General features: G+C 47.7%; 1 long non-coding RNA gene across 10 annotated transcripts in view; it reads left to right on the top strand.

The window, feature by feature from the left end:
• The window catches only part of LOC105096446 (uncharacterized), a 232075-nt gene that overhangs the window by 192801 nt on the left and 14025 nt on the right, over window positions 1-25249 (top strand). For 6 of the 10 annotated variants that reach the window (XR_010377015.1, XR_010377017.1, XR_010377016.1 and 3 more), the window contains one exon: window positions 25049-25141. The exons of 1 other annotated variant lie outside the window; for it this stretch is intronic. This is a non-coding gene — a long non-coding RNA (uncharacterized LOC105096446). Of the gene's footprint in view, window positions 1-23264; window positions 23393-24157; window positions 24524-25048; window positions 25142-25249 lie in introns of all 10 variants that reach the window. 3 more of the 10 variants (XR_010377022.1, XR_010377018.1, XR_010377020.1) reach the window with 2 other exon arrangements.

Here is a 25249-nt window from a genome sequence, read left to right as displayed (position 1 = left end):
TTCTTCTTCTGTTCTTACTCGTTCTCTTGGCCTTCACTCCATACAGTCATCCTTCCGGGGTGTTCGCTGTAGGCCCCACGTGGTACCTACTCTATTGTCCTGATGGGTATCTGTTTTTCATCTTGATAAACAGAATTCTGTTACAGATCTGCCTCTGCTTCTGTGTTTGTTTTTCTTTTACTCAAAACTGTCTTTTTTTTTAGCTCCAGTCTTGGTCTGTGTGTACCTAGCTCCTGTAAGGGGCTGCACCGACCCTCCCCTTGCCAGAAGTCCTGGCTTGGTTACTGTCTTCATCCTCTGCCAATGGACATCACGGGAGCCCAGCCAGGGTCCGTGGTGACCACCCCCATCGGCACCGCGTGGACTGTGGGAGATTTGCTCTGCTGCAGATCCAGGGATGGGGGGTGAGTCATTGCCCCACTCATTCGTCATTTCACAAGTACTGCCAGATTCTTTTCCAAATGACTGTACCTGTTTGTAATTCCACCGGCGGTGCTCAGGGTTTCCGTTTCCCACGTCCTCCCGGCACCCGGTATCACCGGAGGTGTCAGAAAGGATGCATCTGAGCTCGGGCGCAGCAGGGCCCCGGACGCTCTTCTCTGAGATGCCCATTTCTGCTGCAGTCGTCACCTTATCATAGCAGCGTTTCCAGCAGGTTAAGGTCGGGCAGGAAAGGGGGTCTTTCATGCTGCACCTCTCCATCTTCTATGAGGGAAGAGGATTTCCCCCGAAACCCCCAGTCGGCTTCCCCGTACGTCTCATTGGCTGGATGGGGCCAGATGCCCTCCTCAGCCAGTCTCTGATGGGATTGCCTCTCCGTGGATGTGGCAGCCTGCCCAGGACCTAGACGGAACTGGGAGAGTCTGCAGGAGGACAGTTACTCCGCCCCCCGTGGAGTCTTCCACGCCAGATCTCTAATTTTGCCAATTTGGGGAGTGCATACCACCTCTTCCTTACAAGGGTCCCCCCACCCCCAGTCTGTGTAATTAACCATTTGTGGAGAATTTCAGAAGCACGTGTCTTTTGCTTTTGGGGTGAGAACTGTGCAACTCATTTCGAAATCCGCCATTCTTCCTGCCAGGTGGACATCAGACCTGGTCCCGCCCCAAGGCTGCCCCAGCTTAGGTTTCGGTGCAGGCTTCTCCCAGGAGAGGTCAAGATGGAGATTCAAGGGCAGAGCGCCAGAACTCCTGCCTGTGCTACGATTCCAGGCAGACAGCCAGCTGAGGACAGGTGGAGAACACCTGTCCAGGACCAGTAGCATTTCAGGCGGCAGCTTCCCCCTTATCAGCCACGTGCGTGCATTTCTGCCTAACCAAAGAAATTAACTTCTGACAATTAACTTCTGTAACTCATTGAGCACTACTCGGTGCCCCACAGCCCGGTAAGCATCTTATTTATATGATCTGCTAACACCTACCCCTGACAGCCTGGTGAGAGCATTCCTGTGTGATGGTTAAAGCACAGGCTCCAGTCAGACCACCTGTGGAAACCCAGTGCTGACATTTATCAGCTGTGTGACCTTGGGTGAGTTACTTAGCCTTTCTGTGCCTCAACTTTCTCATCTGTACACCAAGCTTAACAGTGGTGTGTTGCGAGTGCACAACGAGTTGATAAAGTGCTTAGAACAACACTGGCTTAACGTATATGCATGGTTCACGCTTGATAAATACTAGTTGTGGCTGTTGCCGTTTTAAAAAATGAAGAAACCAGAGGCTCAGAGAGATCCACTTACCCGACATCAGACAGCAAGGAGTAACAGGGACACGACTTGACCCAAGAGTTTCTGACTCGAAAGCTGGCCTCTTACCATCCAGTTCTGCGTCATCAGTAGCAGCTCCGTGACTCAAGAGAACACGGCCATTATTCTCCGTATCAGTGGAATAAATTTTCAGCTGAAGACCGAGTGATACTTTTGTAAAGAAATAGCCTCCAGCTACCAACCACAAAGACGTAGCGCACCGTTTCCAGCACCGGTAGATGTGTGGGTCGCTTCTGAAGGTGGCTGGACACTGGAGCATGAGAGACAGCGTGTGCCCAGGGGACAGCAAGGGGACCGCATTTAATTCCTGATTTCAGCACCAGCCTCCTCGTCTTTAAAATCGGGTTTCTATTATAGCTCCTTCCAGTGAGGATGTAGGAAGTGCCTTGTAAACTGAGCTCAGTCAGTGCTGCTGATTCCAGAATTAGGGTTTTCCACGTTACCTTATGTTTTGTTCCCACTTACACATTCGTACAAAGTATAGGTGTTTTGACCCCCACCTCCATTTTAGTCCCTGGAAATCTCTGGAAACCAGGGCTTAAGAATCTTCTGGAAGAGATTTTTTTCCTTGCCCAAATGGGCTGGAGTCAGGAGCGCTGGGGTTTTTAGAGCTGGGGGATCTGTAGAGTCTGTTGGAGCGGGGGGAGCAAATAAACAAAGGAGTTCTCTGCCTCACAGGACGTCCTCTCATCAATTTCTCCCCATTTCTGAGCATTTTCAGACACAGGCCAGCTGGGTGTGTGGGACCAAGCGCTCAGCCTGAAGGAAGGGTTGCAGGCTACCCGGGGTCCTTTAAGCAAAAAAGATGACTTAATGGCCTGAATTCCCTGGGAGGAGTTTTAAACCTAATGCTGTGTAACAAGAGACTCAACTGTCTTTTATTTTTTCAATTTGAATGTCCCTCCCTCCCCTTTCCATCTCTGCTTCCTTCTCTCTTTCCTTCCCTCCCTCCTCTCTCCTCTCTTGTCTCCCTTCCCTCCTCCCTCCCTTCCTTCCTAGGAATACATTCACGCCACTGAAAATTCAGAAGGTCCAGAAAGATGTTCAATAAAAGTAATTTGTCTCCCTCAATTTCCACTTCCCCGGCCAACAGATCTTCCTTCTGGGAGGCAGTCCGTGTCAGCAGAGTTTTGTCTGTTGTTCTAGAGGTGGTCTATGCATGTATAAGAAAATCCTCTCGTGTGTGTGTGTGTGTGTGTGTGTGTACAGTGTTTCCGTTTGTACCGTGTGAGGCTCCATGACCTGTTGTACTGTCCCATCCTCCTGAGGCCTCCGCTCCCATTTGTTTGTCACCGACTGCACCATTGCCCTCTCTGCACACAGGGCCTGTTTCCGGGGAACCTGTGATGGCCTGGGGACCCCAAGGTGGTCCAGCCCAGTCAGTGGAGAATCCCTTGGTTTTAGGAGGCTCCGGGCTCTGCCTTGATTTCCCCCTTGCAGGCAGGAAGCAGGAGGGCGGAATGGCCGTCCAGGAAGAGTCCAAAAGTGGTCCACACCGCAGGCGGCCCTCTGGGGAGCCCGCTTCTCCCCTTTCAGGGGCAGCTTTAAGGACACTTTCTCTTGACCTGGGTCACCTGGTGCAGAATCACACACCTGAGAGATGGCCGAGGCCATCGTTTCTCAAATCGGAGCCACGGCTAAACCTCCAGGAGACCTTGTTAAATGCAGATTCTGGATCAGTCGCTGTGTGTGGGGCTGAGGTTCGGTGCTAAGGGTGAGTCCCAGGCGATGCTCATGCTGCCGGTCCACGACTGGCCCATTCTGAGCAGCAAGGAAGCAGCTGGTGCCCCTTCCCACCCTGCCTCCTGCTGCGCGTGGCACTGGGCCCCGCCCACGGGGCGCTGAGTCGCTCACACACGGATTCGGGCTCCGTCACCTGCCAGCTGTTTAACGTACATTGTCACAGTTGGTCTTTCGCACCATCCAGTGTGCAAGTATCACCCTTTTTGGGTTTTTTTTAAGATGAGAAAACTACTTCTCAGAAATGTTAGCAATTCGGCAGAGGTCACACAGCTAGTAAGGGACAAAGACGAGAGTCCTGGTGGTGAAGGTCATTTCCAGTCACTGCAGGCCCCCCACGAGCCCACAGAGGGACGTGGTCCTCCTGGAATGGGTCGGGTCTGCCCTTAATGAACAGGTTTGGATGCTGAGAGAGTCATTTTCTCTTCCCTCCCCCTCTTTATCTCTGAGATTTTAACCGTGACTTCTTAGGAGCCTGGGAAGCCCTTGACAGAAGGGCTAGGCCCAGAGGTAACCCTGACCCAGAAAGAAGTGACTAGAAGACACATGAATCTGGAAGAAAGGAGCCTCGGACCCCTAGAGTGCCCCCAGGTTCCCCCCAATACAGGAGAACGGCCCCCTCCCTTGCCACCCCCTCTCCCAAAACACATAATACATTTTACTGGTAATCTGGTTACTGCTCAGCTACCTTCATTCAATGTGGTTTTGACAGAATAGTTGGTCTGGAAATTTTATTTTCAATTAAACTTCCTCGTTGAACTGCCTTGGTTTTGAAAGGATCCCATTAGGATGGCTAATGATACAGCAGTTGCTACAAGGAGATATTTGCACTCTGTTTCAGCTCCTCGGTAATTCGCATCGAATGCTTTTCTCTTTTCCTCCCTGGAGCTGTGCACGACCGTCTTCCTCTCACACTGCAGGCTTCTCATGAGTTATTTTTGGAATTCCAAATCAAAACAGCAATTTTGGCAGAGGCCGTTTCTAGGCGAGCAGAGTAAACCATATGTACGGATAAAAACAGCCAAAGAGTTGATGCCTTTTAAAAGTAGCAAAACCGTCTCCCTCCGTGAAGGTTAAATTTGGGGGAACGGCAGACTGTCCCTGGTACTCTCATATTCCTTTGTGAATTCTGAAGTCAAAGACAGTTGAGATTCCTCTAAAGTTACCAAAGATTTGTCCACTTGCAAAGCATTTTCGAGGTCATTTTGTTTCAAGAATGGTGGGCCTTGGCAGAATTTTCTGGTGACTGTATCGGCCGCTGAATCTCCCATGAAACACAGACATCACTTTATTTCCCCACTCTGCGCAGCTTCCTTCTTTCACCAGAGCACGGGTGACGTGTCTGATTGCACGTCCCAAGCAGGTACCGCCTCCTCCTCACCCATTAGAGCATAAGCTCCTCGTGGGCATCCGCTTATTTTCATCTTGTTTTGTTCTTGGCACACAGTAGGTGCTCAAACAGTTGAACAAATAGAGGAAGGAATTAGTAACATCCTATTTCTATTTTTCTCTTTAAAAAATCAATCATTTATTATGTAAATTGTAACTGAATGTTAGTAACCTTGGGGGGAAATAACTTTTCAAATAAGGCTCATGTCCTTTTTTGATCACAACTCACAATTCTTGTTTCGTTTTCATCTCTGCTTAGGTTCTCACTTTGGAACACATCCTTGCAGACTTTTTCAGTGCATTTACACACACACACGCGTACACACACATGGTACTGTCTTTGTAGACCTTGGATAAACAGATTATTTCTCAGCTTGCCTTCTCCCACTCAGCAGTGTATCAGTGTCAGCTGCCGTGTTTTTTGTAACTGCTACATGGTTTTATTGCATCACGTGGCTATAACAACCTTTTATTTGGGCCAAATGAATACATCCTTTATCTGCTTTCATGCTCGTGATAGTTCAGGATCCCTTTTCACGAACGTGTTGACAAACTGACCGTGTCCACTGCTGTCTTTCGGTAGCTACAGCACATTTCATGAAAATCAGCCAAGTGCCTTGGAGATTGTGCCAAGCCAGTAGACAGAGTCATGTGAAATGCGAAGGATTGCCAGAGGGACCTGAGTTTCCTCGTCCACAGAAGCGCGGGAAGTGCAGTCGGCCCTGGGAAGCCCACGGGTCTAAACAGGGAGCGATGTTAGAGCCGGTGCCGGCTCTGCTCATAACTGGCTAGACTTCTTTAGACAGGCCGTTTCCTCTCCTTGAACCTTATTTTTCTCATCTGCACACTGGGCTCAGTGAAGCTGTTTCAGCTCTTAAAGTCTGAATAAAGTCGGGTCTGCACAGCGCCACCAGGATTGAACCACAGAATGTATTCGCTGACCCTCCACTTTGTGTCAGAATGAGAAAGGGGCGATTTTAAAATATATTTAAATTTTGATGTTCATTTTAATGACTTAAATGTATTTTATTATACTTTAATTAAAATATATTTTAAAATAGAGATTTGGCCCAGGGCTCTTAGCCAAACTGATGTCACAAACAATCCATGATTGGTCAGGAATGTATTGCCTTTGGATCATCATCTCTTATTACTTTATTATCCAATTAAAGTGTATATATTTTTTCCCTTTGCTTTATGTGGTCTTTTCATCCTTAAACAGGGCAATGTGGTGCTGAGGAAAAGGGTCATGGACCTGAGTTCTGTCTCCAGGCTTGTCTAGTTCCAGCTATGTGTTCTTAGACAAGTTCTGAACCTTCTCTGAGTTTCCATTTATTAACATTATGATGTCAAATTAGGCAAGTATCAACTTTCAAGAAAAAAAAACAACTAAAAATCACACTCTCATGTGAATGTTTCATCTGGCATTTCTGAGCCTTGTCACCTGCGGCTAGATCATCTCGTGAATTGACGAGGCATCTTAAGAGACCACCAAAACCCATGAAATTGTCTCATTTCACATGAGAATTGTGCAGCTGCCTGGGCCCCTGGTGACACACCAAGCCTTTCAGTGGGTTCTGAAGGAGGCCCAGAGAAGGTTCTGTGCTGTCATGATTCATTGGTAGAGTTTCCCGGAGCCCCAAGGCTGGGTGGATCATGTATTCCCCTGCTTTGAGATGTAGGACCACAAGGGTCACAGGGGATGAATCACACGCCGGTGAGTTTCCCTGGGGGTCACAGTAAGGCTTTCCCACGTGGGGTGAGAGTTCTGGCCTCTTGTCTTGGCATTATACATTGGTCTGGAGAGAGCAGGGGTTCTGCAGGTGAAAGGTTGGCAAGGGGGATGGGTGTGAAAGCATGAGTGGGCGCCCAGCCCACAAGTTCTCTGTGGGGTTGGTTTTCCTGTTCCTAACATGGTTTTGCACCCCTACCGTGAGCTGTTTCTGAACATCCCTGGGGCCGAGTGTTCCTTGATTGAGCAGATCTGTACAGGAATGGGGCCAATCTGGTGCTCTCCCCCTGCGAGCTCCTGGGGCAGGTGACTTTATCCCTCCCAGCCTCTGCTTCCTGCTCTGCTGGGTCTTCTCTGAGAAGAACGAAGACTCTGCAGTAGGTGCTCCACTCACGTTACCGGACTTCCTCTTTCCTTTTCTTAAACAGAAGAACATCATTTTATAGGCTCTGAATCTGTAATTGAGCTTCCAAAAGCCTACTGTAAATATTTTCTACATGAACCACAATAAAACAAAAAGCACAATGAATGGAGAGAGCAACACTGACATGGTACCTATCTTAAATTAGTCGGGGGGAAAAGAAGAATGGTGAGTGATTTCCACTTACCAACTCTCACTCACAGCGAATTTTTCAGCAGCTGCCCTCTGCCTGGACCCTGCAACCCCATTTCAATAAAGTCCTTGCCAGTCTGGTTTGTTGTGTCTGCGTTGTCGCAGATAAATGCAGAACAAGTCCTATTGTCTCTCCTTAATTTGATCCTCCTTCAACTGATCGACAATGTTGTAATTCACAACCTGGAAACTTTTAAGAAGTGAGTCAACCTGACCTATGATTCACAGTTACTTGATTTGAAATGCCTGATGTTGTGGGGGTAGGGTGGGAGGGAGAGTCAGAAATAAACTCCCTGCCCCTGAGATTCAGCTCAAGTGAAGCCGCATCGGTGATTGGGGGGGTGGGGGAGTGATTATCATCTTGTGGTTTGCAAGGATGCTTCCTGCCCTCTGGGGGCTGCACTGTGTTGGGGTCACTTAGGGTGACCACAGGCTCAAGGTTGCTGAAGGAGTCCCCGTTTATGCCTGTTATTCCAGCCTTTTATGTGTGTCTTTCTACTAGCAGAAGGGATATAGGGTTCTGGGGAGACCAGACTGGGAGCTCTTGAAGGTCAGGGCTTTTATGTTATTCATCAGTGCATCCCCAGTGCCTGGCCGCTAGTAAGCAGTAAATAAAGGCTTGCTGGGTGGGTGAATGAGTGGATAGATTCTTTCCTTCCTCTCTGGGTCTCTGAACTGCTGTTTCCCATTTGTCTTCATAAATGATAGTCGCCAAGGGTGACCCTACCAACTCAGTAGTGTCTTGATTAAGCTGGATCTTCAGACGGTGAATTACTTTGGTGGCATGTCGGCAACCCCTGCCATGTAGCTCTGTCACTCTGAGTTCCCGAAATGAGTTACAGTTTATCAGAAACTAAGAACAGCGGCTTCCATGCAGAAAGCTCCTAAGAAATGCTGGTGGAGGTGGAGGTGGTGCTACTGTAATTAGCTGTCTGGCTCCACATCTGTTTTTGTCTTTCTTCTCCTTGTTAGGGGATTCATAGGCCTTTTTTTAAAAAAATAATAATAATAATATCAGAGTATTGGAAAAAGAGTTAAAAAAGCTAACTGTACTCTCCCGACCCTTGGTACCATAATAGCAATTATCATTACCAATGTGCTATAAACCATCGGTGGTGTTTCAGGGTTTTTTTTTTTTTTTTCCCATAGTGCCTATTTTAAGGAGCTTTCCATTTTTCTTCCATTTACCTTTTTTTGGGCAAGTATTGTTGATGATATTCCAGAACCTTTTCAACCACTACTTTTTATTTACTTTCGTCCACGTGGTCGTTGGTGATGAACTGGAGGTTGCTCACTTTTCTCCCTTCTGTAAATGGTGTTTCCTTCTACCCTGTCTTCCGCCTCAAGAGAATCTCAGAAGGGTAATCACTGGGTCAAAAGCTATTAATGTTACTAAAAATCTATTTATATCTATATTTAAATTAGTAGGCTATTTGTTAGAGAAATTTTAGGTTTACAAAAAATTGAGTAGACACTACAGAGAGCTCCCATATACTAGCCACCCCCCAGCAACCCATACTGATGTTATTAGTGTGGTCCATTTGTTACAATTTATGGATCAACACTGATGTATTGTGATTACCTAAAGACTATAGTTTACATTTGGGGCCTTGTGTAGTTTCGGGTTTGTGACAAATGCATGACTTTATGCATCCACCATGACAGTTTCACACAGAATATTTTCACTGCCGTAGAAATCCCCTGTGCTTCACCTACTTGTTCATCTCTCCCTCCATCCTCCCAGACCCATGGCAACCACTGATCTTTTACTTTCTCTGTAGTTTTGCTTTTTCCAGAATGTCACATTGTTAGAATTATCAGGCTTGTAGCCTCTTTTGATTGGCTCGTTTCACTTAGTAGCATGCATTTAAGGCTCTTCCATGCCTTTTCATGGCCTGATAGCTCATTTCTTTTTAGTGCTGAATAATTTCCATTGTCTGGCAGTACTGCAGTTTATTTATCAGTTCACCTACTGAAGGACATCTTTGTTGCTTCCAGATTTTGACAATTAGGAATAAAGCTGCTGGGAACGTTCATGGGCTGGTTTTTGAGTGGACATAAATTTTCAACTCATTTGGGTGGCCACCAAGGAGCGCCACTGCTGGGTCACACGGTGAGACTAGTTTCGCTTTGTAAGAAACTGCCAAAGCTTTATATTTCAAACATCTATTCAGTGCTTTTTAAGCTATCATACCACGAACACGGTTCAGCCTCAAAATAATCCCTGGGTTGGAAGTGATGAGCTTCGCCTTCTGGTTAATGTCATGAAGTTTTATTCTTGAAGGGCACTTTGATGGTCTTCAACCCTCTAAAGCGTCCTGAGAGCAACATCTGCCTGTGGTGTCACTGTACCTCACAGCCTCCAGGGCACAGTGCATGTAAGAGGTGCTCAATTCATGTTCATTAATCACCACATTAAGAGGTGCTCAATTCATGTTCATTACATACTGACCTCTGTGGAAGGAGAAACCGCCTCCTTGCACGTATAAGAACGTGGAGACCCACAAAGGAAAAGCCAGGTGCTTCTGGCCAAATAGCTCTTTCTTAATGGCAGGACCAAAGCTAGCTCTTGTGCTTTGTGGATTGGCGGACCCATATTTTGAGGGACCAAGCTCTGGATCACTAATTTAAGCAAAGCAAACTCAAGATTCATGAATTCATACCTACTATTATAATGACCACCCTCTCCTCACTTTCAAGCCTACCCACTACCATGTCACCCAGAGATGCCTGAAGCGGTGTGTTCGTCTGGGTTCCGTACCTTGTGGCTACAAAGACCCGCAGCATACAAAAGCAACAACAACAATAATTATCGTGACAGTAATAAAAATACACAAGACTTACTGATTGCTTAGTATTCTCAGGCTTTTTACATATATTATTTCATGTCACTCTCACAGCCACTCTCTGGTTAGGTACGATTATCAGTTACAATTTAGAGATAAGAAGATTGAGGCTATGGGAGTTTGGGTAGCTTGCCCATGACCCCACAACTCTTAGTGGAAAGCCAAGTGTGCATCTATCCAAGTCTTGACCCCACTCAACAATGTACCATGCCACGGTTAAGAGCATGAGATTTAGAATCAGATGGACCTGGGTTAGGATTCTGGGGCCACCATTTCGCCAGCCATGTGACCTTGACCTTGTGACTTCTAGCTGCAATGGGCCCATCTATAAAATGGGGATAACAGTACCTACCTATGGCAAATGCTTTCTCTTGTCTCCTCAGTAGCCAGTGCCTCCGTGCTGCAAAGAACCTTCATAGGTTCAGGCGGCAGGGAGGAGGCCCCAGTTCTCAGAAAAGACAGGCCCTAAACCCAGCCTTACGGAATGAGTCAAGATCGGTTTAAGCCAGAAGTGGCAGTGGCAAGCATGTTACCTAGTTTTGGCAGGGGAAGCAAGCTAGGGAGAGGTTCTCCTTCCAAATGAAGAGACAGAGCCTCCACGAGGGAAGCTCATTCTTATCTTTTCTTCCGGCCTGGATCTTGGACACGATACCTGGAGGCGCAGCAGCCATCTTGCAAGCATGAGATGACAAAGCAACAGACTAAAACGGTGGAGATGAAAAGATAGGAAGAGTCTGGATCTTTGACGGCATTGTTTAGTGGTTCCACTAGCTCAAGACAGATGACGAATTCCAGACTTTTTGTTACTGAAACAATTCCTATTTGTTTATGCCACTCCAAGTGGAGTTGTCTTTTATTTGCAGCTGACAGCCTTTCTGATAGATATGCAGATGTCCACCAAAGCACAGTATTGGGCAGCTTAGTATGGGAGTAAAGAGCCCAGATTCTAGAGCCAGAATTCCCGGGTTCTAATCCCAGCTCTGCCACTAACTAGCCTTGTGACCTGAGCCAGCAACCTGGCTTCTCTGTGACTCACTGTCCTTGTCTATAAAATGCTCGCTAAGTGTGTGTTGAGTATCATATGAAGGACAATAGAAGTCCGTACCTCGTAGAATTGTGAGGAACATTAAATGACTCAGTGTTTTATAAAATAATTAGAACATTGCCTGGCACATCATAAATGGCTATATATATGTTTGCCAACAGAAAAATTAAAAGCAAACAAGCCACTGTCATAGCCTTGGGTTTACAGCTTGATCTGACCATCAGGCCACTTGTGGTGAGCAGAACCTTGAGCCTGTCACCACCCAGACTCATGGAGCATGAAACTGCCCCTAAAGTCTGTCTCAAACCAGCAACGGTGGTGGTTTCCTTTTGACAGAAAAGGCTCCTCAGAGAACACTGACTTGTGAAGAAGGAGGGGCTGTGACCACCAAGTCGTGTCATGGAGTGAGTGACCAAAATACCCAGACATGCCCATGCAAATGGGCGTGGGTCTCTCCGGATGGCCCTTTTAGAAGACTCTAGACATTTTTGAACTCATTTTTGAAAGGGTCTTTCCAGCCAGTGCCTTATTCTGCTGAATCTCCCCACATCTTTCCTGCCAGCGGTTGGGAGGGTGGAGGTGGGCAGGCAGAGGTGATGTCGGCCGTCCAGGCCCTTTCGCGCAGAGGGGTCCAACCCCCTGGCCAGTGCGTGAGGGCTCTGCCTTCACATGGCGCTCTCCCACGTTCTTCTCCCTGTATTGCCACCCTCTGCAGAGATTGGATTTGAATTGGGACAATGACTAAGCATTTTCTGGAAACGCATCCTGTTTGTGAGGTGTAAGAATCCACTGGTCGACGTGTCCGTTACCAAATCCTGCAGACTCTGCCTTCAGAGTACGTGGTCATCCCACTCCTCTGACTCTCTGCCAATGACAGTCCAGACCAAGCCGCCACCACCTTCTGCCTGCTCCTAACTGGCCTTCCTGTTTCTACCTTACCCCTCCTTCTCCCTCCGCAGCCAGGGGGATCCTTTAAAAGGCTAAACCAAATCATGATGCTTATCTGCTCAAAACTCTCCCACAGTGTCACATCTCACTTGGGATAAAATCCAAAGCTCCCAGTGTGCCTTACAGCCCCCTCCCTGCCACATTCCCCCTTGTTCACTCTACTCTGCATACTGGCCTTCTTGCTGTTGGCCAGACATACCTGAGCACAGGCTGGCCTCAGGGCCTTTGCATGGCATGTTCCCCTTTCCTGGAACACTCTTTCCCCTGTATACCTGCCTGGCCCATTTCCTGATTTCATTTAAGTGTCTGCTCGGACGTTAGCATCCATAGAGGTCTTCTCTGACCACCTCCCCAACACAAGCTCCCCCCATACCTCATTTTCTGTCAGTATCCGTAAGTCTTAGGACTTGCTGACATTATCACAGATTTGGTGTCTTTTCACGTTGCCAATCAGAATGTCAGCCCTGTGAGGAAAGAGGGATTGTTTTGTCCATTCCAGCATCCACAGAACCCAGAACACTCTATAGTTGGTGCCCAGTAAATATTAATTAGATAAAGTCTGTCCAGTTAGAAAGAAAGTATTTCTGACAAAGTTGTAAGCCTGATGTCTCTTGTGAACCTGCTCAGTTGGCCCTGATTCTACTTCCCAGAAAGCTCCGGATATGTTCTGAAAAGCGGAAGCAACACTGGACCAGTGTTCCAACATCCCAAAGCGAATACTTTGAAAGCAAACTCGCAGGTGACTGGATGATTCCTCCTGCATTTGTTTTAAAATCCTCCTCACCGCATTGAGTTCTTTTTTCTCCCTTCCTTTGCTCCTGGGTCCCAGACAGACCATCCCACATATGGTGTCTTTGTATCCATCAGACTAGTGCTGTCAACTTTCAAACTCATGGTTTGAAAACAAACTAACGCCATTCCTTGACACCCTACCCATTGAAAGGTGGGATTTGTGTCATTTCCTTGAGTCTCAGTGATGGCTTCAAGCAGCAGGGTCACAGCTGGTCGTGCAGCATCCTTCAAGTTTCCTTGGCATAGTCATTCCAGGGAAGCACGGGGACTGCCTTGCTGGAGAAGCTGCGGGTAGGTGCGCTGCTCTGTGGTCCCAGCTGAGCTCCCAGCCAGCACCCAGGGTTGGCCGACAGCCATGCAAACTGTCATTGTGGATGTTCAGACCATCTACACTTTCAAATGACCACAGCCTGATACCTGACTACAAGGGCATGGGAACCCCAAGTGAGAACCACCCCGCCAAGCCCTTCCCAAACTCCTGATCAAACACTCATGAGTAACATGCAACGGTCCTTGTTTTTGAGCCCAAGTTTTGTAGTAATTTGTTCTCAGCTATAGTAACCAGAACTCCATGTTCTTTCTCCGACGTCTTAGGCAATCATAAGCAAAATTTTCTTAAACATTCTGGGCATTCGATATCCCATAGGTAAGTTAGGAGTGACAACTTATATTTCTGTGGTTGTTTACAGCAAAAAGCAAGATTTGTTTTAAACCTAGCATGGTTCCCAACAATACTGTATTTCCTCAAATCTAAGATGCCATCAGTTATATAACTCATGATTAACTTATGCACCACGAAGAAAGAAACAAATGCCTCCAACTAAACTACTGAATGCCACTGGCTGTAAGAGCCATACCTATTTTGGAGATGTTGAAATTTGAAAAAATGTATATCTTAGGATCTTTGGTTTAAAGAGTCAATAACACAAACACCTAGTTAAGCCCAGACCCAGAACAAGATCCCCTAAAATCTGAGATTATGAGGAGTCAGAGGAGAGCTTAAAGGAAATGTGCCTTTGTGTGAAAGTCTGTAATCAGCCATCACATTCTATATGATCGAACACAAAGATTAACAGAGAGAGCCTTGTGGTCCAGGCCCAAAGTGCCTTCCTCGGGCAGCTGTCAAATGGTTGGAATTCAAATAACATCACATCACAGTTATTTAGCAGAAATGTATTTTGCAAGAGGGATGAAGACAGAACCCTAAATCTGGCTGCGAGCAGACAAGTGCTTTTTAGTGGAAACTCATCTCTTGTAACTGTAATAGACCAAGCCCCATTTCTCTTTGATTTTGAAGTCTTTTCTTTTTTAGGACGTTAACTAGTGGTTCCTTGAAAGATGTCAGCCAGTGAGCAGAAGGGGTCTGAGCAGTGGGAAGGACGGCAGAGGAGACCCAGGCCACATCAGGTAGAGCAGAAAGACGGTGCAGCAGGTGCCAGCAGGCTGGAGTCTAAGCCTTTCCGTACAGTGCCCCATGCAGTCAGTGCAGCTGCCCAGAGTGTGACTGTGTTGGCCCTCACTAGAAAGGTGAGCCCCCTTCAGGACAAGAGAGGTTAAGTCTCTTGCTCAAAGTCACACAGCTTTCTGAGGTCAACTGAGTCCATCAGACAACAGAGCCCGGGTTCTTGCCCACAGTGCTGCGCTGATCAGAATGTTTGCAAAGATGTGAAAATGAGATCCTGGGAGACTCCACGAAGCCCAGGACCCTCAGCCCGGCTGTCTTTCCAGCCTTACCTTAGCAGGAAGTTCCTTTTAACACCTTCCTTTCCTTTGCCAACGTGAGTTTTCCATCAGTGAGGCTCCTGTCTCCTCACCTTCCTGGTGAAAATCAAAGCGTCTTTCCAGGCCCAGCTGGGAAGGAGCACGGAACCCTTGTTCCCATGGGGTGAGTCCTGGCTGCCCTTGGACCCCAGAGCGTGGTCTCCAGGGCAGCTGGGCAGCCCTCCTGGTGTTGGGGGTTTTTGCTGGTCACTCCTATGAGGCTGGAAGTTTCCTGAGGCTCTGGAGTTAGGCTGAGTTTGTATCCCACCTTTATGACTTACAGCTTGTGTTCTTGGGCACTTTTTTTTTAGCTTTCCCAGGCTTTAATGTTCTTATCTACACAATGGGAATAACCTGAGTGTCCATTTCCCAGGGTCATCCTGAAAATTAAGCATGTTTGGTTAAATCCCATGGTAAGGGCTCTGCATTGTTTGTTATTACGTGAGAGGCACTTGGTAAGTATCTGTATGCATCAGCTGTCCTGGGAGGTGGGTGCTTTTGCCATCAGCCCCATTTTACAGATGAGGAAACTGAGGTGAAGTCATTTGCTCACAGCCCCACAGCTGGAATGTGACCAAACAGGGCTCTATTCTTATCTTTTGAACTCCCCTCTCTTGATGGAATCCCACTGGAAACCTTCTGTGGCCTGAATTCTGAAGGTTTGTCAAATACCAACCTCTTCAGGCATGCTTTAATTAAGGTCTTAATTTTCCACTCATTTTTGTCTAGGGGATCTTTACCCTGATTTGTAGAAAAATGATGCTGCAATCAGCTTTCTCTCGGGAAAATGTTCTTTTTTACACACTAACGTCTGTGCCGATGACGGGCTCCTCTCCCCCCTGGTTCTTACAGGTGGAAGATTGTCAGCACCACAATTGCCCGTTCGTATTAGGAAGCAAAAACAGGGACCAGATTATCAGCCTTGAAAAGCTCCAGTAAACAAGTAAAATTCAGATCCCACCTTACTTCCTGATCCAAAGGCTGTCAGGGCCACAGCCACCATTTACCTTGAATGACGTGGCCGGTTGGGTTTCTTTCTGGTTGACTGTCTTGCCAAGCTCATGGGAACCCTCTAAAATGGCAGGCAAAGGAAAAAGCAGGCATTTCTGATAAGCTGCTTCGTTTTTTTCCTCAAGAGCTGTTAGTTAAACTCCCTAAACACAATAAATCTTAGATTCTATTGGCCGGAGGACATTCTGAGTCAACAGAGCAAAAGCCATCGCCAAGTCAGGCGCGCAGCCCACGCCCCTTGAGAGATTAGGTCTCCGAAGAGTGGAGAGTGGGGGTACCCCCTCTTGGCAGCGTGGCGGCCCCTCCTGCCTAAGTGTGGACCTGGTGGAAGTCAAGGGGCTCAGAGGGGGCTCCCAAACTGACACATTGTCCCAGCTCACCACACAGACGGGGCAGCGAGTGCGGGGCTGGGACCGGCCGTCATGTCCTTGGCTGGCAGTCAGCCTTCACTTTCAGCAGCAGTAGAGGGGTCTCACCTGTGGTGGAGAAGGACACCAGGGCAGAAATGATTGAAGACTGACTCTGTGTCCAGCACTGAGAGAGTTCCTTCCAAGAGTTGGGGGTTTTCTCTGTATCTGCTCTTGCTAACTTCTCATTTATCTCCGTCATCCTCAGAGATGTTCTGTGTGACTTCAATCCTTTGAAAGATATTAAGATAGTTTATGGCTCTGTTTTCGGGAATGTTACACGTGCTTGAACACGTACCCTCCGGGTTTGGGGTGGAGTGTTCCCCAGATAACAATTGTGCAAGGCCCGGTTCTCTGCCTAGTAGGGAAGTCTACACTCTGCATGGTGCTCAGGGGAGGGGCCAGGGCGACCCTCCGTGTGGGTGAGAAGACACAGCCAGCCTCTGACCCCGGGGTGCAGACCCTATGCTGACTTGTCCTCCACGTGGCCAGATGAGAAGGAAAGGCCAAGAGCTCTAACCAGCCCTCTGAGGCTGAGACGGAATGTCTAGGGACTTGGTGGAGGGAGAGAAATTTCCCCGTGGACAGGAGGAGTAAAACTGTGCAGTAAAACCCTCGCTCTCCCCAGCTGCTCTCTCTCATGGGTCCAGCAAACACGTATCAGAGACGCCCTCTTCCTAGCTGCTGTTCCAGGTGCTGGGGTACAAGATTCAGCATTGCCCCCGCCCTCCCCAGATCCGCAGGCCATGAAGGATGAGTAAACTGCAGCCATGCCTAGCAGGGCAGCGGTCATCGCTGAAAAAGGATGTGTATGACGGAACAGAGTCATTCTTGCTTTGTTTCCCCCCCCTCCCCTCAGTTATGCACATCTGCAGACAAAACCCAAGGGTTTCCACGGGGGCAACGTGGTGCTAGATGTAACCCTATTAGAAACCTTTAGGAAATTATTTCATGAAGGACAAGGAACTCGTGAGTTCCTAGGGCCTGGTCATACCAGGACCAGAGAGCTGTAGAACTTTTCTTTTCTTTCTTTTTTTGGTGCCATGGACCCTTTTGACAAATTGGGGCAGCTGTGGATGCCTTTTCAGAATAATGCTTTTTAAATGCATGTAATTGAACACTCAGGCTTACAAAGGAAAGTGATTCTGTTGAAACACAGTTCTATGCCTGGACCTCCCTCCTTGGAATCCCTGGAAAGAGGGGGACCTGGACTCACAGAGAGTGAGGTGACTCTTTTTGGGAGCTGAAGAGAAGCCTGAGGTTCAGAGAAGACCCATGCCGTACACTGGGAGATGGCAGAGGCTGTGCATGCCAGGAGACCAGACACCAGTTATGGAGGAACTACTGGCAGCCGCTTGGCTTATATACCCCATCCTTTTCACCACCGTAAGACCCAGAGATCCGCACTTTATTCACGAGACGACAGACGCTGAGCATGGTTAATCCAAGGTCACCCAGCTCCAGCTAGAAGTGGTAGAACTAAGATCTGACTCCACAAAATCCCGAGTTCTGAGATCTTAGTTTCCACTGACACATGACGCCTACAGCACGGAGGCCACGGGCGCACCTCCTGGGATCAGCCTGCCTGGGTTCAAATCCCTGCTCCACTATCGAACAGCTCAGTGATCCGAGGTTAAGGTCTCGACCCTCAGGCTCCTCATCTGTAAACTGGCATGAATTTATCACCTTCTTCAAGGACTTTTCTTGTGAATTTAAGAAATAGTATTTAAAGCTACCAAACCCACGTGCTTGACATATGCATACTCTGTGAATGTTTGTACTGTGATCGTTATCAGCCCAGCAGGACAGGGAGGACGTTGGGGGTCCCTAGTGTGCGATCGTTCCTCTGTTTACTCCTCCTACTGTCCCAACTGGCAGGCGTTCATGAGCTTGTTTTTCTGGTACGAAGGTTGCCCTGGTGTTCCGGAGTGACCGGCAGCGCTGAGATGATTATACAACTGTACGTGCCAGGCCAAGTGGAGCGCTGGCCCTGGCAGCCTGCTGAGCCAGTGTCACTGTGGAGAGAGGCACTGCCCTTCAGCCCCGCATTCTTGCTCTGGAAAAGCCTGACCTTTATTCAGAGTCGTCTTCCAGTCCCCCCAGGCTCCTTCACCCACTCCTCCCCTGGCACGAACTTTGTCTTCTCATCTGGAGAGATAACGGGGACTCTGGTCTCCCCCCAGACAGATGTTTGCCTTCATCCCTTTCTCTGTCCTAACTAATGCTCTGTCTGCCAGGGGTGTTCCTCAGACGCTAGAAGGGTAGAGCAAGGACACGGAGGTGGTGACGGACAAGGGCTGTCGCATCAAACATCCTGGGTTGAACCCTGACTGTGGACTCAGTGCAGTACAGAGCAGTTGTGCTGCCCTTAAGCTTCCTTGCTGGCATAACACAAACTATTACACATCCGTATATAATACATAGAATAATTTTTCATCAGGTTGTGAGGATTAAATGGTGAAATAAGATAACCCATGAAAACACCACAAGCACTCAGTGCTAATCATTATTAATCATTACTCATGACTGCTCTCATTATTAGCTGCCATGGGAAGCCCGGGGTGTAGCCTCAGTCAAGACTTTGTCTGTGGTCTCTTTCCGCTTTGTAAGTAAATTCATTTGTGTCATTTTTTTTTTTAGATTCCAGATATGTGATATCATATGATATTTGTCTTTCTCTGTCTGACTTACTTCACTTTGTATGATCATCTCTAGGTCCATCCATATTGCTGCAAATGGCATTATCTCATTCTTTTTGTAAATAATGCTGTAATGGACATTGGGGTGCATGCGTCTTTTTGAATTGGAATTTCCCTGGATATATGCCCAAGACTGGGATTGCTGGATCATTTGATTACTAGAGGGGGAAGTGGGGTATAAATTAGGAGTTTGAGATTAGCAGACACAAACTACTATGTACAGAATAGATAAACAGCAAGGTCCTGCTGCATAGCACAGGGAACTATATTCAGTAATAACCTGTAAAGAGAAAGAATGTATATATATGTATAACTGAATCACTATGCTGTACACCAGAAACTAACACAACATTGTACACAACTGTACTTCAGTAAAAGAAAATTAAAAAAAAAAACACAAAAACACAAACAAACAAAAAACTTTATGATCTCAGGTTTTCAGTTTCCCCTTTGTCAAGTAGGATGTGAGTATCAGGAGATAAGAGGGGTCTGAAAAGGCTGGGGCTCCCCAGGCTCAAGGACTGGACAGAACTCTCCTCCCCTCTGTGCAGCCTGTGCCTCAGCTTTCAGCCTGGAAGTGGTACCCACCTCCACCCTCACCACCTACCCTGTTAGGGCAGGAAGGCGGGCCCAGCAAACCCTCCCAGCACCACGGGGGCTGCAAACTCTCAGGCTGAGAAATTCCAGCTGGTGCTCAGCCCCTTCTCGGTGTTGAATTTTCTTCCCCACCCTCTTTGAATATCCTCTTCCCACATCTTCTGGAACTCCCCAGAACTGTGCTGCTAACCTGAGGTGCTGGCCTTTGTCTAATGGTCATGTAAGAGTAGATGGCCCCTAGGAATCCCCAGCTTCCTGAACCTCAGCCCTGCCCCTAGGCAGGGGTCTCAGGCCTTCCTCTGGCCAGCCCAGCCCACCTCCCCAGTGTCTTTGGTAACTTTTGCACAGCCCGGTAAATCCCTGGCTGTCCGCGCAGCCTGCCCTCCCCTCTCTGGGACCTTGTTCTTTCTGCTTCTTGCCGCCCAGGGTGCTCTATCTCCAAGGGTTGAAAAGCTGTTTATTCCAAATGCCCCTCCACTGAGCCTTTCCCACTGGCCCTGTCTGGAACAATAGACATATTTTTCAATTTAAAAAACCTCTCTCTCTTTTTTATCCTTCTCACCTTGTGCGTTTTAGTTACGTGCTGCACGTACCTTAAGGAAAAGCTCTTACCCCCTACAATGACTAAGCAGCTTAGAAAATGGAAAGAACATGACTTCTCTTTGCACCTCAGTCCTTTCATCTGGAAAATGGGGAGAACCTACTGTGAAAAACCAACTATCTCAAGGGTTGTTGTTAGGTTTAAAAGAGGTTCTGGACATAAATATGTCACATCACCAGGTTTTGCACATTTTAAAGGATCAGTGAATGAATGACTGAATGAATGAAAGAATGAATGAAAGCCTTTACTGTCCTACCTGCAGTTGCCAAAGGCAGACAGCCTTTTGCCACAGTGGCCCTAGGAATTCTATACCAGTGGCTTGCAGACTTAGGTTCTGGGTTAGACCCCCAGGTTGGCCACTTATGCAACTGTGATCAAGGCATGAGTTGAACCTTCCTGTATTGCAGTGGCGTCATCCAGGACAGAGGTCAGCAGACTGTGACCTGGGGACTGCATGCAGCCACTGCTGCTTTTGGACAGCCCATAAACTAAGAATCGTCATTTCATTTTAAAATGCTTTTTATGTTTAAAATTTTACACTTCTGGATGTACATTTTAAAAAGAGATGTAAGTTAAATGTAAACATGTTTACATTTTTTGAATTTAAGAACTCAGGAAAAGAATACCATTTCATAACATGTGGAAATTATAGGAAATCTAGACTTTGGTGTCTATAAAAATAAAGTTTTATTGACACACAGCCATGCTCATTCATTTGAGCATCATCTACACAGCTACAGGCGATGTGTGCTGAGTTTTCGCTCTGTAACAGCACAGTTGAGTAGTTGTGACAGGCCCACAAAATCAAAAATATTTGCTACCTGGCCCTTTACCAGAAAAGTCTACTGACTCCTGGTCTATGAAACAGGAGGAGCGGTGTATACCTACCCCATTGTGCGTTTTTGAAATGTTGATTAAAAACTAGCATCAAGTGAGAACTCAAGAAAAGTCCATTCTTCTGCTCTCTTTCCCTTCCTGTCTTAACTCCCTTCCGCAGAGAGCTCCTTTATTTCAGGATCCAAGCCACATAAAACCATGAAAGGAGGATGGCCAGCTGGCTCGAGCACAGTGCCCTGGGCAGCGGCCTTCAGACAACAGGGCTGTGTTCATCTGCTGCGTACTCCTGCTCCTGGGCTCCCCCAGGCCCAGGTCTGTGAGGCCTCGTGGGAGGGGCTGGGATCCGGAGCCCCTTGTGAGCTCTGGGATGTCCACGTCCCAGACGTAGACGAGGCAGCCCTGCACGGGATGCCCCAGAGAGCAGCTCCTCTTGGATTTCTTAGAGGTTGGTGGTTTCCACTGAATCATGGCTTGCTTTGGACATTGAAGTGGGAGCCAGTGCTGCACCAGCGGCCGCAGTTTAGCTCGGCGCAGGATGACAGCTTGGCAGAGTCAGCCTCTGGGGTAGAATTAGGGGTCCTCATTCTGATACGAGGGATGGCACTGGAGCTGTGAAAAGAACTGAGACTTGGGATCTGGTCTGGAATCCCAGCTCTCTCCCCCCTCACCCCACAAGCTCTGGGATGCTCTCTTTCTGCACCTCAACTGGAAAGTGGGGGTAATGGTTTCTCCTGGGGAGGGGTATAGACCGGGTTCCCCATCCTGTAAGCTCGGGAGAAGGGTTTGGTCTTTTGCTGCACTGAAGCCCCGTGGTAAGAACACAGCAAACCCCTGTTAGAGGAAGAAGACACAGGCGTACCTGGTTTTATCGTGCTTTGTGGATATTGCAGTTGTACAAATTGAAGGTTTGCGGCAACCGTGCGTTGTCAGTGGTTAGCCTTTTTTAGCAATAAAGTATGTTTTAATCAAGTTTTATGCACTGTTTTTTAGGCATAATGTTACTGCACACTTAATAGATGACAGTGTAGTATAAGCATAACTTTTAAATGCGCTGGGAAACCGAAAAACTTCACGGGAGTTGCTTCATTGCCGTGGTCTGAAACTGAACCCACATTATCTTCCATCTCCTGAATCTCCATTTATCGAGATATCTCCTGTAAAATATATGGAGTGCCTGCCACACTAACAATTCTCATTCAATAGCTATACTGTTGTGTTTGCTCTAAACCAGGAATCAGCAAACTATGGCCCACACTCTAAGTCTGGCCCGTCACTTGACTTTATAAATAAAGTTTTATTGGAACACAGCTATGCCACTCATTTGAATATTGCCTGCCACAGTGATGGAGTTGAGTAGTTGTGAGAGCAATGTGTGGCCTGCAGAGCCTCAAATATGTACTATCTGGCTTATCACCAATCTTTGTGGCTCCTGCTCTGAATGTAAAGGGCACCCTGTCCATGGGTGAGCACAGATTTGATTTTCCCCTGGTTGCAGGTGTGTGTGCAGTTTCCAGTGGAAACCAGCAGTTAGCTTGAGGCACGTATTCTCCCTGCCCTCTCTAAGATGTTTAGTTTTCCTTTGACGCTCTCATTCTACCACACTATTCCGGCCTGGTCAGAACGGGCTTTTCTGTGCTTCCCGCTGTCAGATATAAGACGGTATGACTTTCATTTCAGTGTAAAAAGAAACTCAAGCCCCTTGTCAATTGCCAGCATGTTCAGTAGGGACAGGCCTTGTATCCTGCAGCAAGTCCAGGCTCAGGGGACCACGCAGGAGATGAGTCAAGATAAAAAGGATGACCCGCTAGGTATATCTGACCACAACTGACCACATGGTCCAGATGGACAGGATGCTGATAGGGGGCAGGCATCCACGCCGTCTGGGGGCCCAGAGTGCCTCAGTTTCTGACTCACTCTCCCATTTTTAGAAATGGAATGACCTAGGACACTGTAGTTAACCTCCCTTAGCCTCAACTTTCCAATCTATACAATGGCAACAGTGATACTTTCAAGTCACTGTTGTGGAAAGTCAATAAGCTAATGTATCAGGTGCCTGAACACATAGTAACTAGTCAGCTATTCAATATAATAAACCATTCATTTATCAGTTTGGGAGACAGACATCCAAAGATCTGTTACATGTGGTCATTCCCTTTGATAATCAGGACCCACAGTTAGGAGGCTCTCGGGGCCCTGGTTTTATGAGGGGGTGGAGGGGGGCTTCCTGGATTTAGTAGCATTTATCAAGTACCTGCAGTCTTCATTGGCAGGATGTCCGGTCCCCTGTACCAGCTGAGCAATGCGTGCCACGCCATTCTTCTGCTCCCATTTTTTTTCACAGTCAGCAGTTCTTTTTCTTCCTTTCCCTCCAGAAGGACAGGACAACAAGTTCCCAGATTCCCAACCCCAATGAGAGGACAAGGATGGAGGTGGTGGGGTGTGGTCCACTCGTGGTCCTGAGCCTTGGCCCCTCTGTGTTTCCAGGGCTGTGACTGAGACCCTCTCATCCTGGGAAGCAGAGTGGCAGGAGGCCCCTGGGTTTAGAGCATCACAAAGAACAGCTCTGGGAGCTCCGGAAACCAGGGGGAACAGGGCACTTTCAAAGTAAGCAGGTGGGGTGGTGCCTCTGCGATCAACAAGCTCGGTGCAGGGCACAGGATGGGGAGGGGGGAATGGAAAAGCAGCTGCTAAGGGAAACAGAGCTTCTCAAATCACCCTCGTCCCCTCCTCACCACACCATCAGTGCTTCGACAAAACCTGCCCTTCCGCAGGTGGCCCCTCCACCCTGGGTGGGGATCGCTGTGTGCAGAGTGAAGGCAGACACGCCATGTTCTAGCTGTGTGACTTCGGGCAGGTTGCTGAGCACTCAGCATCTCATTTCCGTTTTCTTTCAAATGGTGATGGTGACAACTAACCAGTAGGTAGGGTTTTATATTAGGGATGATACGGTTCCTGGCACACAGTAGGTGCTCAGTGTGAAAATAGTTTCTACGGAGCTCCTCTTCACCAGCCAGCCCCTTCTCTGGAAAGGTTTCCTTTGTGATCAGCAAGCCAGCAGCACCTAATTTCCTACTGGAAATTCCCTACAAAAACCCTTGTGGGTATTATCTCTACTGCCATCTGCCCAGACCTCCAATCCCCAGCGATCAGAGGCCACAGTGGGCAGGGACTGTGTTGTGCCTTCCTTCTCTGTTATCCAGCAGGAGCCAGCTGCTGCCCCTCCTATGAATTTCTGCAGAATAATTACTTGCTAACTTTTGTGAACAGTTACTGGCTAGAAAGCAATTGTGTCTACCCTTGTCCCATTCATTTCACAAAACGTAACCCACTTTGCCCTTATAACATCCCCCTGAGAGAGCCATTATCCCATTTTACAGACGAGGCATCTGAAGCTCTGAGATGAAGTGGCTTGCTCAGGGTCATCCAGATAATCAGTGGGGAGTTGGTCACCCACCGGGGACACTTCACTCAAACTCCTCCTCTTCAATCATTGCATATGGCGCCACCCAGTCCACTCGCTCACGCTTCCCGGATGGATGACGCAGAACCGTGAGCTCTTCCTAGGCTTTCCAGGGAAGGATGCTTCCGAAGCCACTTTGGAACTGAGGGTGTGTAGGAGCCCGCTAGGTCTACACTGGGCAGGAGAGGCCTTTCGAGGGTCCAGCTAACGTGTTACATCTCTCCTTCTGCGGAGTGAAGAGACAGAGCACGAGGGAGCCACTGCCCAGGGTCACCATGAGCAGGTTTCAATAAGAAGTGTCCTCCTTTCCTGCCTAACCCCCCTCAGGTCATGCCTTCCTCCTTCTGGAAGCCATCCCTGACCATCTGCCCACCCTTCCTAACGGATTCACTGTTGACTTTGCAGCTTCCTCTGAACTCACGTGTATGTTTAAATATAATGTTAATTACTTTTTTCTTGTTTCCCAAGTAATTTATAATCACTACAGAAAATTTGAATCAGTGAAAATAACCAAATACTAGTAATCATCCTATTCAAATATAATCAGTTTGCATTTTGATGTATAATCTTACAGGACATTTTCCTCATGTAGACGGGTATATATACACACCAAAAACATACTGTTTTCTAATTTGCTCTTTTAGTTAAAAATATGTCATAAGCATCGCTTTCTGTAATTAAATAGTCCTCTCCAAAAAACTTTGCTAATGGCTTCTCACTGTTTTTCATGCCCACTGTCGTGTTATGTGTGTGCTAGTTTTGCTTCCTCAATTATATTGTAAGCTCCTTAATTATCCATTTTCCCCAGCTTGGTGCCCTCCCCAGGACCGGTTTGTTCATGGAATAATGGCAGTATGGGCGTATGGAAAGTACGTGGAGTTTGAAGAAGACAGACCTGGCTGTAAGTGCTAAGCCTGCAAATTCCTCAAAATTTTCTCCCTCTTTTCCTTCCTTCCTTCTTTCCTTCCTTCCTTCCTTCCTTCCTCGCTCCCTCCCTCCCATCCCTCCT

This window comes from Camelus dromedarius, chromosome 20 (genome assembly GCF_036321535.1).
Source record: "Camelus dromedarius isolate mCamDro1 chromosome 20, mCamDro1.pat, whole genome shotgun sequence".
Classification (NCBI taxonomy): Eukaryota; Metazoa; Chordata; class Mammalia; order Artiodactyla; family Camelidae; genus Camelus; species Camelus dromedarius.
The sequence above is the reverse complement of the archived record's forward strand: the minus strand, read 5'-3'. Positions and strand labels throughout refer to the sequence as shown.